A 13266-nucleotide genomic window follows, 5' to 3' on the forward strand; every position below is an offset into this window, starting at 1 on the left:
AACAAACTCCTGGGATCTACCCACCTCCCGTCTCAACAGAGACCCAGTGTAACAACCTAGCTGAATTCTTCATATACCAGATAGCACGCATCTGGACTGACTTAAGACAACACAGCAACAGGAAGCCTCTTGCCAACACAGCAGCCTCCTCCACAACACTCACTAACAAAATTCAGCCCTCTACAAGAAGAAGACGTGGACACCCTTCGAACTCTTCTCAAGCTAACCACCAGCTAAGATTTATGTTATTTTAAAATTATTTCTGTACTGCACCCTCCAGAAGATTGAGGCAGTTTACATGTTAAAATATACATAAAATAATATAAAATGACAAATTTCCAAACAAGACAATACACATCAGTAAACATTACTAACACAACTCAGGGATGCCCAGCAACAACAAAAAAGACTGAAATGTTATGATAGAATATTCACTAGAGGGTGTACCATTGTAAGCAGTCTTCATTTCTGATTAGGCTGCACCTTAACTAGGATCTATACCATTATTAACAAACTTAACTTCTGAGTGGGCTCATATTCAGTTTAACTGCTCTTCACAAAAACTTGCTGAAATAAGAGCATTATTGAATGTATCTTGTTTTGGCATAGATCATATATTCTTGGGCATTGTGGACCAGCCACAGAGAAAGCATGATCTCTCACTTCACCTAAATGAAACTGACGGGATAGTTGGAACAACGAGGAGACCTTTGCTGGCTGATTAAAGTGTTCAAGATGGAGTGTACACATGTAACATTGATCCCAGCCATGATGTATCTTTACTATTAATGAATTTATAAATCAATAACAATAGTTTGAATTTAATTCTCTATTGAACCAACGGAGTGATCATGATATAGGAATTATAAATTCATGCACACTTTGATCAGCCAGCACACGTGCTGCAGAGTCTGAAAGATCTGGAGAGATCTCAGGCTGCTATCGGGAAGACCAAACAAAAGGGAGTTACAATAATCAGTCCCTAGATGAATCAGTGACTGAAGCACAGTTTGAAAATCAGAAAATTCAAATAAAAGATTTTAGGTGTTGTAACATGTGCAACTTAAATTAACCCATCTTAATCAGATGTTTTTCATGAATCTTCATTGAAAGTTTTGGATCCAGAAGCACAGCGAGATCATGAACATACGGTATGAAGCAAGATGAATTTTATGCCCTCTAAATGTAAACGGAAGAAGATCTTCCCTAGCAGTCTGCCTACATAACTATAATATTCATTTTTGAGATATTCAATGATGTATTTTTGAGATAACAATGATGTAACCATTGTTGAACCATAGTTAAGAAGATTTCCAGATATTTGAAAGTGGTATCTAGAGAGTTATCACCAGGAAATAAAATCTATATGTCACCAGACTTAACCCTGCCAACAATTAACAGAGAGGCACTAGATATATATTAAAAAAAACACTGCTGACAGGGCCAATCCTTGAGGGACACCAGTATTTATAGAATAAATATTGGATATCATGTTGCTAATACACACCTGTTGTACATGGCCAGTCAGACCACTGCAAGCTCACACCAGTCATTCCAACTTCATCTTAAGCACCTTAGCAACAGCCCTATGATGTAGGGTATCGAAGGCAGCTTGAGATGTCTCATAATATGAAATGTATTGCTGGCTGCTATTGAACCCACGTAAAATGGTATAGATTAAAGAAGTTTCAGTACTACAATTTTTAAAAAAAAAATCTAAATTGGTACGAGTGAAATACAGCGTGTTCCTCCAAACAGTCATTCAACTGTAGAAGTACTGACTTCTCTATAACCTTGGACAAAGAACAGCAAAGAAGATACAGACCGGTAACTTGCTAATGCACTAGGGTTGCTTGATTGGCTTTTTAATCTTGGTCAAAAGACACTCTCTTAATCTCATCAGGTAAAACCCCTTTGCGTAGAGAAAGGTTCACAATGACAATGATAAACAGCAACATTTCTTCACAAATTGTCTTCAGTAAACCAGTAGATACAGAATCCAGTGCTCATGTTGAGGAGTTTAAACTAAATACTATCTGTTGAATCAGTGGCATAGCCAGAATGGATTTTTTGGGTGGGCACAAGGTTAACATGGGTGGGCTGTAGGCATGCAGGTCTGAGACCTACTAAGTGTATTCTTATTAATAAATAATGCCATATACTGCACCCTACAATGGCTTTCTAAGCAGTTTGCAACAGCCATTATGCATCATGTGTGAAAGTTTAAAACATTTTACCTCAATTATTTCAAGCACCTACCAGCATTATTATTAATCTGTATTTTTATTTTATATTTATTGCAGTTTATAAATGCACAAGTATATCATATAAAAAGCAAAGAAAACAATCAGGTCCAATTAATCATGTAATAAAACAAAATTTAATGTATTCTTTCATGAATCCTCTTTGAAGAAAGCCAGAAATCATCAGAACTACAATAAAATAGCATTAATTATCAGAGAAGGTGCAGAGCAGAGCGAAGTCAATTCACATTAAAACTAACATAAAAAAAAAAAGATATTCAAATTCTGGTGTCACCTCAGCAAAAAATTATCCCTTCACTGCTATTTTGTGAAGTGACACAAACTCCTGCAAAGAGACATCTAGATTTTGCCAGATCATACAGCCACAGCACTGACTCTCAGGACTCAAATAACAGCAACCTTATGAAAAAGCAGCAACGTAAATACTATACCAGGCCCTAGAATATTAATATCTCACCTACTGGAGTAACAGAACAAGCTGGACCACTTCAGAGAAGCTACACGCTAGCAGAAATACTGCATTTCAGTCACACACAGGCAAAACAGAGACCGACCTTTACCTAATATAGAAATAAGAGACTACAAATCAGAAACAGAAACATGCAGACAAAACTGAAATAGAAAGCCTGAGAAACAAAAGTCTCTGAACAGTGGAATACAGAAGAAAGAGCAAAATACAAAAATATAAGAAATTCACATTCCCAAAGATGGCATATGCCAATTGCTAAAATCTCAAAATATTTTTTTTTTACCTTTGTTGTCTGATCTTTTTATTTTTCTAATCAGTTAGTCATGGTCTCTTTTTCCCATTTTTCCCTTGTCACTCATTTCCTAATTCCTTTTCAGTGTCTCTCTTCTACTACTGTCTTCTTCCCTTCCTCACACACACACCCATGCTTTCTCTCTCAGACTCCCTCACACACTCAAGCTCTCACTCTCATATGCGCTCCCCGCCACACACACACACACACAGCTCTCACTCTCTCACCCCCTCAGGCTCCCATTCTTATGCACACACAGATCCACACCCAGGCACCAATTCCTACCCACATACACATGTTCAAGCTCCCATTCTAAACCAACTCACACACACCTTCAAGCTCCCATTCTCATGCACACATACACACATTCAAGTCCGCACACAGCTTCCGCTCTCCCCCTCCAAGATCAGTGGGCCTCTCCTGCTGCCGCCGGCCCCCTACTATCTTCGGGCTGTATGGCCCACCGATTTTCCTGCTTTGAGAGGGAGGGGAGCAGAAGCTGTGCGCGGTGCTTCCGCTCCCTCCCCCCCTCCCCAAGCAGGAAGATCTTGGGCCGGGTGGCAGCAGAAGAGACCAAGGACTGCTGGTGGAGCCTAAGCATCCGGCAGCCTGCAGCCTCTCCTGCTGCCGCCGGCCCACCGCCTCCCTGGGTGTACTGCTCCGTGGCCGTGCAAAATGCACACCCGGTCACGCCGGGCCTGGATCCTCCTCTTTGCCGTCTCAGGGACGGGATCCCGCGACGGGCTTGCAGTTCTGGCGCTCCTCTTCTGGTTCCGGTTGGGTGGGCCTGGGTCCAAATTGGGAGGGCAACTGCCCACCCAGGCCCACCCGTGGCTATGCCACTGTGTTGAATCTCAATCTCTGATACAGGTTTAAATCGATCCCACCTAGCAGAATCATTTAAATTAAAACACATCATTGGCTCCACTGAAGATGGAATAAGCTACACAAATCCTCAAGAATAAAGCAAACTCTTCACACCATTGGGAGCATAAACAAAACATTGCATTACTTTTTACATCTGTAAAAGATCTTGTTTAATATTTAACAGTTGAAAATAACTGCTTAAGCCCATCCCTGTAGTATGGATCTTTCTAGAGAAATAGCACTTCTTTGCCACATCCATTGTCTCTCTATATATACAGTCAAATGAGCTCTATATCTTTACATATTTAAAGTAGGGCACTCCTTTCTCCATTTACACTCAGTTTTACACAACAGGCATTTAGCTTCCCTTAATTTTGTTGTGTACTGTGGATTATTATTACTATGCTGATTCTTGCTGGACGAATCTCATAAAGGAGCAAGTTCATCAAGCACGCTACCCAGAGCAGGATGACTCCTATCCTTCCTGTCTAACCAAACAAGCTAAAGCTGGACTACTTCACTGCATCTAAACCCTCATCAATGCTTCTTTAGCAGAAGCGCACTTGCCTAACTGTCTAAAAAGAGCAATAATAAGGGCAACCTTGAAGAAAACTAACCTGGACCCCCAAGGACCCAAACAACTACTGACTGGACTCAAATCTCCCTTTCCTAAGGAAGACCATTGAGAAGGCAGTACTAGCACAACTCTCTGATTACCTGCACATTGTCGAGCCCTAGACCCCTTCTAATCGGGCTTCTGCCAACATCACAGTACAAAACCCAAACTCAAAGCCTGAAGGATGATCTCTGACTGTCAGCGTATTCGTTAATACTCTTCAATCTCTCAGCAGCTTTTCATACAATAGAGCACAACGTCCTCCTAACCAGACTAAGTGATCTTGGAGCCGGACCTCGGCCCAGTTTACTTCTTCCCTTTCTGAATGCACCTGGACTGTAACCCACAGTACAGCCTTCTCTAAACTACAAACTCTCTGCTGAGGGGTACCACAGGGCTCCATTCTCTCACCTTCACTGTTCAACATCTACATGGCTCTTCTCAACAAAATCATCAGAGACTGTCACATCACATTTTACTCCTGGGCCGACTCTATATAATTACAGATACTGCTCAGCACAAATCTAGATGCAACCACTGCCAAATTCAACAACTGCCTAGCAAAAATCGCCAATTGGATGCACCAAGAATAAACTCTCTCTGATCCCAATAAAGTCAGAGATGTTATGTATTGGAAGAAAGAACCCAAGCACCCCTTCCCAATAGTCACTCTCGATGGAACAATGTTAAGAGTGTTAACCCTCAGCTCACAAGTGCGGAGCCTGAGCTTCAATTTAAGCTCTCAACTCACAACCAAAAACCCAGTTTCACGTGGTTTCCATCTCCGCCAACTCCGCCATCTACGATACTTCTTGGAGGAAAACACTTTTTGCCACCGTTATCCAAGTCTTGATAATCTCATGCTGAGGCTATCATAACGCCCTCTATACTGGAATCCCCCAAACCTTTAACCGCCACCTGCAGTTTATCAGAACGCTGCAGCCTGCATGATAACAAAGACAAAGACATTTGAACAACATTTGCCCCTGTTCTAAAAGTCCTGCACTATCACACAACATTTCACTGCACAAAATTCAAATTACTGGTCCTGGCCAACAGAACGCTCAAAAGTATGGCACCAACTTACCTCACGAGACTGCTTATCCCTATACCAGTGTTTCCCAACCGTTTAAAGTCCAAGGCACATCTGCATTAACAGAACTGTTACCAGCCTTCACAGGGCATGCAGTGCAGGTATGGAGAGGACTCATGGTCAAAAGAAGAGCAAGAGAATCACTAATAGCCCCACCAGCCTCTCTTCAAAATGATAAAACAAAGGGAGAGAGGGGGCAGAGGCACGATGGGCCAGTTCCATCTCTATACAAATGTAGGAAAAGGCAGAAGGCAGTACGGTGTGAACAGCTGGCTCCGTCAGTCACCTTGGCTGCCACATGTGAATGCCCGAGCTCCTCCACTGCTGCTGCTCCTGCTCCCAACACTCAGAATGAGTCACATTCAGTGCACACGCTTCCTGTCTCCTTCAGCCTGGGGATAAGATAGAGGCTGGAAGGACTCATAGGAGGAGCCTCAAGAGGCAGAAGATGGGAAGGTGCTGTGTGTGTTGAATACAGCGGGTTCTGGCTATCCATTAATTACTGCATGCTGTATCTAGGAAGAAGAGGCATGCATGATTACACATGTTCTCAGAAAGGAGCTCTCACATCACTGGTGACTCCTGCTGCTGGGAGCAGAGCCCAGGTGCTGTTCTGGATATGAGAATCAGACAGTGGTGACTTTTCTGTAGCACACCCGATCAGGTCAGAAGGCACACTGTTTGGAAACGCTACCCTATACACCCACATGCCAGTCTCAGGCAAGTCTGGTAGTGCCCTCACCTAGAACAATGAGGCTTGCAGTCACTAGGAAGAAAACCTTTGCAAGCTCAGACTCAGCACTATGGAATGCCTTACTGCTCTATATCAGACTGGCCCCAGATCTCCCATCCTTTAAAAAGTTAGTGAAAATCTGGCTCTTTGAAGCAACTTTTTCCATTAGCCAATGACACAAACACTTGGCTCAACCTTAAATCTCTCCACCAAAACTGTCTGCACAACTCAAAGATATACATCCTCTGTGAATCCCTCTACATAGCTGCTAAGAATGCTGCATGTAAGAACCTTATGCAGCTGATAGAGGGCAGGACCTATAAGGTCTTAAACCTCTGTATATAGCTCCTAATATTTTGTATATGTATCTATAGGTCTTTGATAGTCCTCTCACCTCTTTCTTGATAAAACTTACTTCATATAACCTAAATAACTTATATTAGTTAGTTACCTTAGTAATCTCTTTAGCTAATCAACATCCTTCTGACTCCAGCTAATTATATTTATATACTAGTCCTGTAACTTAGCAGCTGCTATAATTATGTAACCCACTGCTGTATGTTATTTTAACCAATTGTATTGCCTGTAACTTGCCTTGAACTATCAGGCTGGAAAAGCACGATATAAATAAATGATGGTGATGGTGATGATTAGCCTGACAACATGGAAGAAATTGTTGGAGGAGTGCCAATCTGCTGCCACATTGGGAGGAAAGAAATCCAGCAAGCTACTCATCCAATGCGCAGAAACAGAAACAGCAGAGAAGATGCCCATAAAGCTACAAGGAGGATAGGAGTGGAGCTGAGTTGCAAGATCAAGCAGTGGATCCCAGGCATCAGCAAGGGGAAGCTTAAGTGAAAGGAGGAACTTTGTCAGCTAAACTAGGGAGAGGACCTGAAGTCCAGGAAGGTAGAGAGAGGACCTTAAATTAGAGAATCAAGGGCCCACACTATTGTATATAATGTTTCAGTTATACTTTTTGGATGCAACCAGAAAGAAACGCCCAGTAGGCCAGATTATTTCAGATGATGAAGGAATTTAATAAAGTTTTATGTTGGAACACCAGCAAGGAATCCTGATTAGTTACTGGCACACCACAAGCTCTGAAGATGAATCCTTCCCCCCCGACTGGAGAATCCATACCAGGGTAGGAAGTGAACGAGTCAAGGAATCAGCCCTGGTGTTACTGAGTGTGAGTCCCTTATCCAGAAGTGAGGCCAGGGAAGGGGTTACATGAGGAAAGACTCTTGAGAGATCTCCTTGAGAATCCTGAGGAATTCACAGAAAGAGCCAGTGAACAAGTCACTTTCTTTCGCCACACAAGATCTAAAAATGTCTCTTCATTAACGCAGCAGTATTAGCCAAAAGCTATTGTTTAGATCATAGAGCTACTAAAATCATTCAGACCCTCCTTGTTTTCATTCTGGCACTAACTTTAATCCCTCTTGTTTCTGGAGCTATCTGTGTTCAAAGTTTTTGAAAGAGCTTCCTTCACAGTCATCCTGCCACTATGAATGTAAATACATCAAGGATGCTGCTGTACTGATGCTCATCAGAATCCCAAGCAGGCATTACGCAAGATGCAAAAGCAACAGAGTGCATCTTCATCAGAACCCCACACAGGTGTCACGTAAAAGTATGAATACAGCATGGACTGAGAGTGGATCTTTATCAGAACCCCGCGCAAGTATCATGTAAAGCATGAATACAGCATGGACAGATGTAAAGCAGATCTTCATCAGAACCCAAGCATGAATATAACACCAAACATTGGAAGGAGGACACAAGAATGAGGAGTTTTAAAAACGGGGGTTTGGCTCATAATAATAAGGCATGCATATAAAGATGCAGAAATCCTGAAAAGTCAATAAGGGATACGATGCATGGCATGCACTGCAGCACAGTCTGCAGTGCATATTTTCAGGCTTGTGTTGAAACATTAATGTCTTGTTATCTTCCTGTATTTTTCAGCACCTACGGTAAATAACAGGAAATGGCTTCTTTCTAGGTTTCCTTTCCTTTTTATGGCGTATGATCAGCTAAACCTACAGACTATGTGCTTAGTAAAACTGAGATCTGCCCTCACATGACTGAGGGATGGATTCATAAGACTAAAAGATGCATTAGTAAGGCTGTACTAGTACGGTTGAGGGAAACATTGGGAAAGCTGAGGAACACACTGGGAAGATTGAGGGATACATGGCTGAGGGACACATTGAAAAAACTGAAGCCATTCAGGAAGGAAATGCAGGGGAAGGGCATAGGAGCCACGCAGTAAGATTGTGCCTTTGGGATCTGGGTATGGGAAGGATGATCGTATATTTCATAATTCATATACATTTATTGTAATGGAATGAATATATCCTATCCTTGTAAAAACTAGAGCTGATCTGACATTAAATCCTATTAATCAATGTGCAACATTATATAATAGTCTCCTCTACAAACAATTCCTCAGATATGATGAAAGTCTGATTTGAAACAACTAAGGCAGATTATTTAGGAGTTGAAAGACACTGGGTATGTGCATCCCAGTATAATAAGAATGACAATTATTAAATTAGCCCCATTTTGGACTAATTTTGATTACATCCTGAGTTTATGTTACATGTTACAGAATTCTCTTGCCCTGGTTGCAAATGTGTAGAGTTACAGTCTAAAAACCGGAGAAACGAATGTTGAATGGATTAATAGTGTGCATGCAGAGCAGTATCACAGCATTACTGCTACACATGGAACAGCCTCCAGTGGTCTCACAGCATCACACTATTACAGCTGTAAAAAGAATGGCCTCCTAGCATCACAGTGTCACAGCTGCACATGGAATGGACTTGCAACGTCAAAGCTGTACACAGAATGGCCTCCAATGGCCTCACAGTATCACAGCTGCACACAGAATAGTGTCATAGCTACACAAAAAACATCATAGTATCACAGAATCACAGCTGCACATAAAATAGCCTCACAGTGTCACTGCTCCAAACAGTAAAGACATTGTTAGGTTTTCTATCCAGTGCAGGGCAGACCTCAAAACCCTGCAGGTTACTGCAGATTCTGACTGGAAATATCACTGCTTTCCTTCTAGTCCCCCTCATGTACCCACCCAGATCTGCAGTTTTGTACTGATGGATGCTGCAACTAATATAAATCCTCTTCAATATATGCCCAGGCGTGCTAGAGTCGTGACACAAAATGGTAATGCAAGAAGCAGCAACCCAGGAAAGGCCAGTCCGGTCACTCTATATCCAAGGGCAGGGACCTGTCCTACCTATTTGGATACAGTTTATCCAAGGGCAGGACCAGTTCTGGTTATTTGGATTCAGTGATTCTAGGAGTAGGGATCTGTCTTGGTCATGTTTTCTATGTTGTAGTTTTTGGTTTTTTTTTGTGCAGCACCACCTCCTGCATCTTTAGAGCTGCAGGTGAATTATAAGCAGCCCAGTCCACTATTTCCAGAAACAATCCAAGTAAAATATAAAAACTGGGACCCTAAAATTGTGATTTTTTTTTTTTATCCCCACGCCTCCTTCCCAAATTCACCTGGCTCACTATATATGTGTAGGCGTGTGTAACGCACACATCCATGCACACATCCACGCACACGCACTCAGTCGGCCACAAAGAATATAAACCACAAATCCTTTACTCAGAAGGGGCCGTGCGGTCGGTGCCTGCTTTCCTCCCTTTGTCAGCCTGCGGACAGAGCGGAGTGGAGGCGACGCGAAAGGACCCAGGGTGAGGCTCAGTGCCCGGAGGCGGCGGCGGCGGCGGCCGGTCCCCTCTTCCTTCTCAGGCCGGCGGCTGATTTCGGGCTTCTCTGCCCCATCCTTCTCTTCCTTTTGTACGGTAGATCCGAGGTGGGGGGGGGCTCCAGCCTGGTCAGCCAGGAGCCTGCTGGCCTTGCAGGGGACGGGGCGGGGGAGCCTCCCTGCAGCTCCCCGGGGCGCGCGCTCCCTGCGGGGGTCGGGCGGGGGGGTGCCGGGTCCCTGGAGCTCTCCGAGGCTCATGGGAGGACCGCCAGCCGCCTCGCCTCCGTCCGCTCGCTGGCTGGCCGCAGTGGGTACTGCAGTGCCGCAGCCGCTCGTCTTTCAATCAGCAGCAGCTCCAGAGTGCACGCAGCCTCTGCCAGGCTCACCCTCCCCTCACCCCTCCCTCTTCCTCTCCCTTCATTCATGAAGGCGGCTGCCTGCTTCCTGGCGTTGCTCTTTCCCAGACAGCTCGCCGTTCTTGCAGCGGTGACACCGGCTGAAGCGACCCGTCGAGCTGGACAGGTTCTCTGCGCCCGGGGCCATGGCTTCACTAGCCGCCTTTTGTCAGTGTGCAAGGTCAGAAACACAGTCATGCAGTCAGAGTAACATACATAGTAGATGACAGCAGAAAAAGACAATCCGAGCAAGCCAGTCTGCCCAGATATTCCTGTCGGTACATTTGGGTCTGCACCACTTCGGCAGGGAGGCCATTCCATGCATCTACCATCTTTGCTGCTAAAAGAATAATTTCTAATGTTGCTCCTGAGTCTACCTGCTTAAAGCCTCATACTGTGATCAGTTGTTCTAGAAAGTTCTTTCTTGGTTTGCTTCTTCTTCATTATTGATACCTTTGCAGTATTTGAATGTCTCTAACATATTCGCCCTGTCTTCTCCCCTAGGGTACACATATTTAGGTCCTTCAGTCTCAACACATGGATTTGAAGTATCATCATCATTATATATAGAATATGCTTAGTATAGGGAAAGTTGTTTGTTTGTTGGCACTGCTGGGGAGCTCATGTATGTTTCAGCACCAAGCACATCCCACCAGCTACTAGTAATAACCAAATTATAATTATTAAAAAATATCCTCCAGGCCTCGTTCTGGCCCCTACCCCTATAAACTAAACCTGACCCCCCTCCCCCCACACACCCAAACCCAGCCCAGCCTAGCCCTCATGGGGCTACGGCTGTTCTGGGGCAGCAGTGATCTTCTGTCACTTCTGCCCAATTGCTGTTGGCTTTTCGAAATGCCCACCCGTCAGTCTGAGGCTAGCACCATTATGTTGTACAGCAGCCAGTTACTATAAACTGTAATTAATGACTTTTAATGAATATATTTATTTATTGTAACTCATTATTTATTGTAACTAATTATTACGGATTGATTGTTCCCTGCTTCGGGCAACTTTTATCAGAAAAACAGGTTATAAGAAAAGATAAATAAATATATCCTTTTGGAGGTAAGTCCTCCAGATCTGGACATAATATTCTAGGTAAAGCCCTGTACAGAGACATTATCTCCTCCTTTTTTTTCTACTGTCTGGGTCTCTGCCTATTAGGGATGTGCAGAAGAAAAAAAAATCATTTTGATTTGTTTATTTGTTTCATGGGGGCCCACAATTTGTTTTATTTGTTCATTCATTTCAATTTGCCATTAAAGACAGTGGGGGAAGCATTGCAGCCTATTATGGGCTCCAGAATCGTTTTTTTTGTTGTTTTTTTTTTTCCATCAGTTCTCATGAAATTTGTGGGAAGACATCATCAGACGAGGGAAAGAACTCCAAAGTACCTAAACTGTGGCAAAGTGGCACTTAAAGAGGCATGAATAGCCTAAAGCACCGTGAAGGGGCAAAGGGGTTCCAGCAGTAGTAAAATGTCTCTAAGGCACTATGAGAGGAGCAAGAGTGGGAAGAGCACTGCAGCACTTCAAAAGAAGGCACCATTAACAGTAACATGAACCCTAAAAGGCAGCAAGAGAAACAGTGCCCTGAACATCCTAAAGCTTCATGAAGGGGAAATGAAGCAGTAAACAGGGCCGGTGCAAGCCTATTATTTGGTGTCCTAGGCGAACCTTTCGTTATTCACTTCCCCCGCCCCCCCAACTTATCTATCGGCAGCAGCTCCAGCACAGCACACCTTCCTACCCACAGAAGTGGATCCAGGACGGTGCTTCCTCCGTTGGCAGCGTTAGCTCTGGAACAGCACCCTTCTAGACCTCATAGCGGTGGGAATTTGCTCCCAAAATCATGGGCCTAATGGAAGAACTGGCCCTGGCAGCAAAGGTGGAAGGTGGAAGGAAAAAAACCCTCAAGGCACTGATAAGATAAAGGACAAAGCGACCCAAAGAGTGGCATCAACCCACAAAAGCACCATAAGAGAGACAAAGCTACCCCCAGAATGGCAAGAACATCCCAAGGTGTAAAGTCTGGGGTATGGCAACAAGACAGAGTGCAGAAAGTAATCCCAGGTGTAATGTCTGTGTATGGCAGCAAGTCTGAGTGTTAGAAAGACCCCCAAGGTGTAGCATGAGGGGCAAAGCAGAGGGGCACGGGAAATGGGAACAATGAGTGAGGTGATCACATTTGCTGATGACACAAAATTATTCAAAATAGTTAAATCACAGGAGGATTGTGAGAAATTGCAAGAGGACTTTGCAAAACTGGGAGACTGGGCATGCAAATGGCAAATGAAATTTAATGTTGACAAGTACAAAGTGATGCACTTAGGGAAGAGTAACATACATTATATCTAGGTTGTACAGGCTGGGGATGATCTTCCTACTGGATGTGGTCCTATAGAGGACTTTGTAATTCAGCACTAAGACCTGCAGCAGATGCTTGAAACCCAAATTCTCTACTACTTGCAGGGGCTAGCCAAAAAGAATCATTTCCCTGATGTTCCTTGTTACAACTTTTGATGCTGCCTGCCTCTTACCCTGGGACAGTGCTATCAAACACCACCTTATTTCTTCCATGGTGGGTTGCCATTTCTGATGCATAGCATTAGCAAGGGGCTTCTGGTCTGCCACCTGACTGATGGAAGAGCCAAGGGTGTAGGATCAGCTTGGGGAACACTCTGCCCCTTTTCAACCACTTTCCTCTGACTGGAAGAAGGGGGTCTCCTTCGTACTAGCATTGCCACCCTCCCCAGATGCCAATGCTAGTGGGTGCTGCTTCTAGG

At 43.9% G+C, this 13266-nt stretch overlaps 1 protein-coding gene across 1 annotated transcript in view; it reads right to left on the minus strand.

Annotated features, from left to right (window-relative positions):
• The window catches only part of RNF208 (ring finger protein 208), a 31619-nt gene extending 21182 nt beyond the window's left edge, over positions 1–10437 (minus strand). Inside the window, exon 1 of the mRNA XM_029612341.1 lies at positions 9981–10437. The gene's annotated coding sequence lies outside the window, so the exon portion shown is untranslated. The remainder of the gene's footprint in view (positions 1–9980) is intronic.
• Between the last annotated feature and the right edge of the window lie 2829 nt (positions 10438–13266).

This window comes from Rhinatrema bivittatum, chromosome 8 (assembly GCF_901001135.1).
Source record: "Rhinatrema bivittatum chromosome 8, aRhiBiv1.1, whole genome shotgun sequence".
NCBI classification, from domain to species: Eukaryota; Metazoa; Chordata; class Amphibia; order Gymnophiona; family Rhinatrematidae; genus Rhinatrema; species Rhinatrema bivittatum.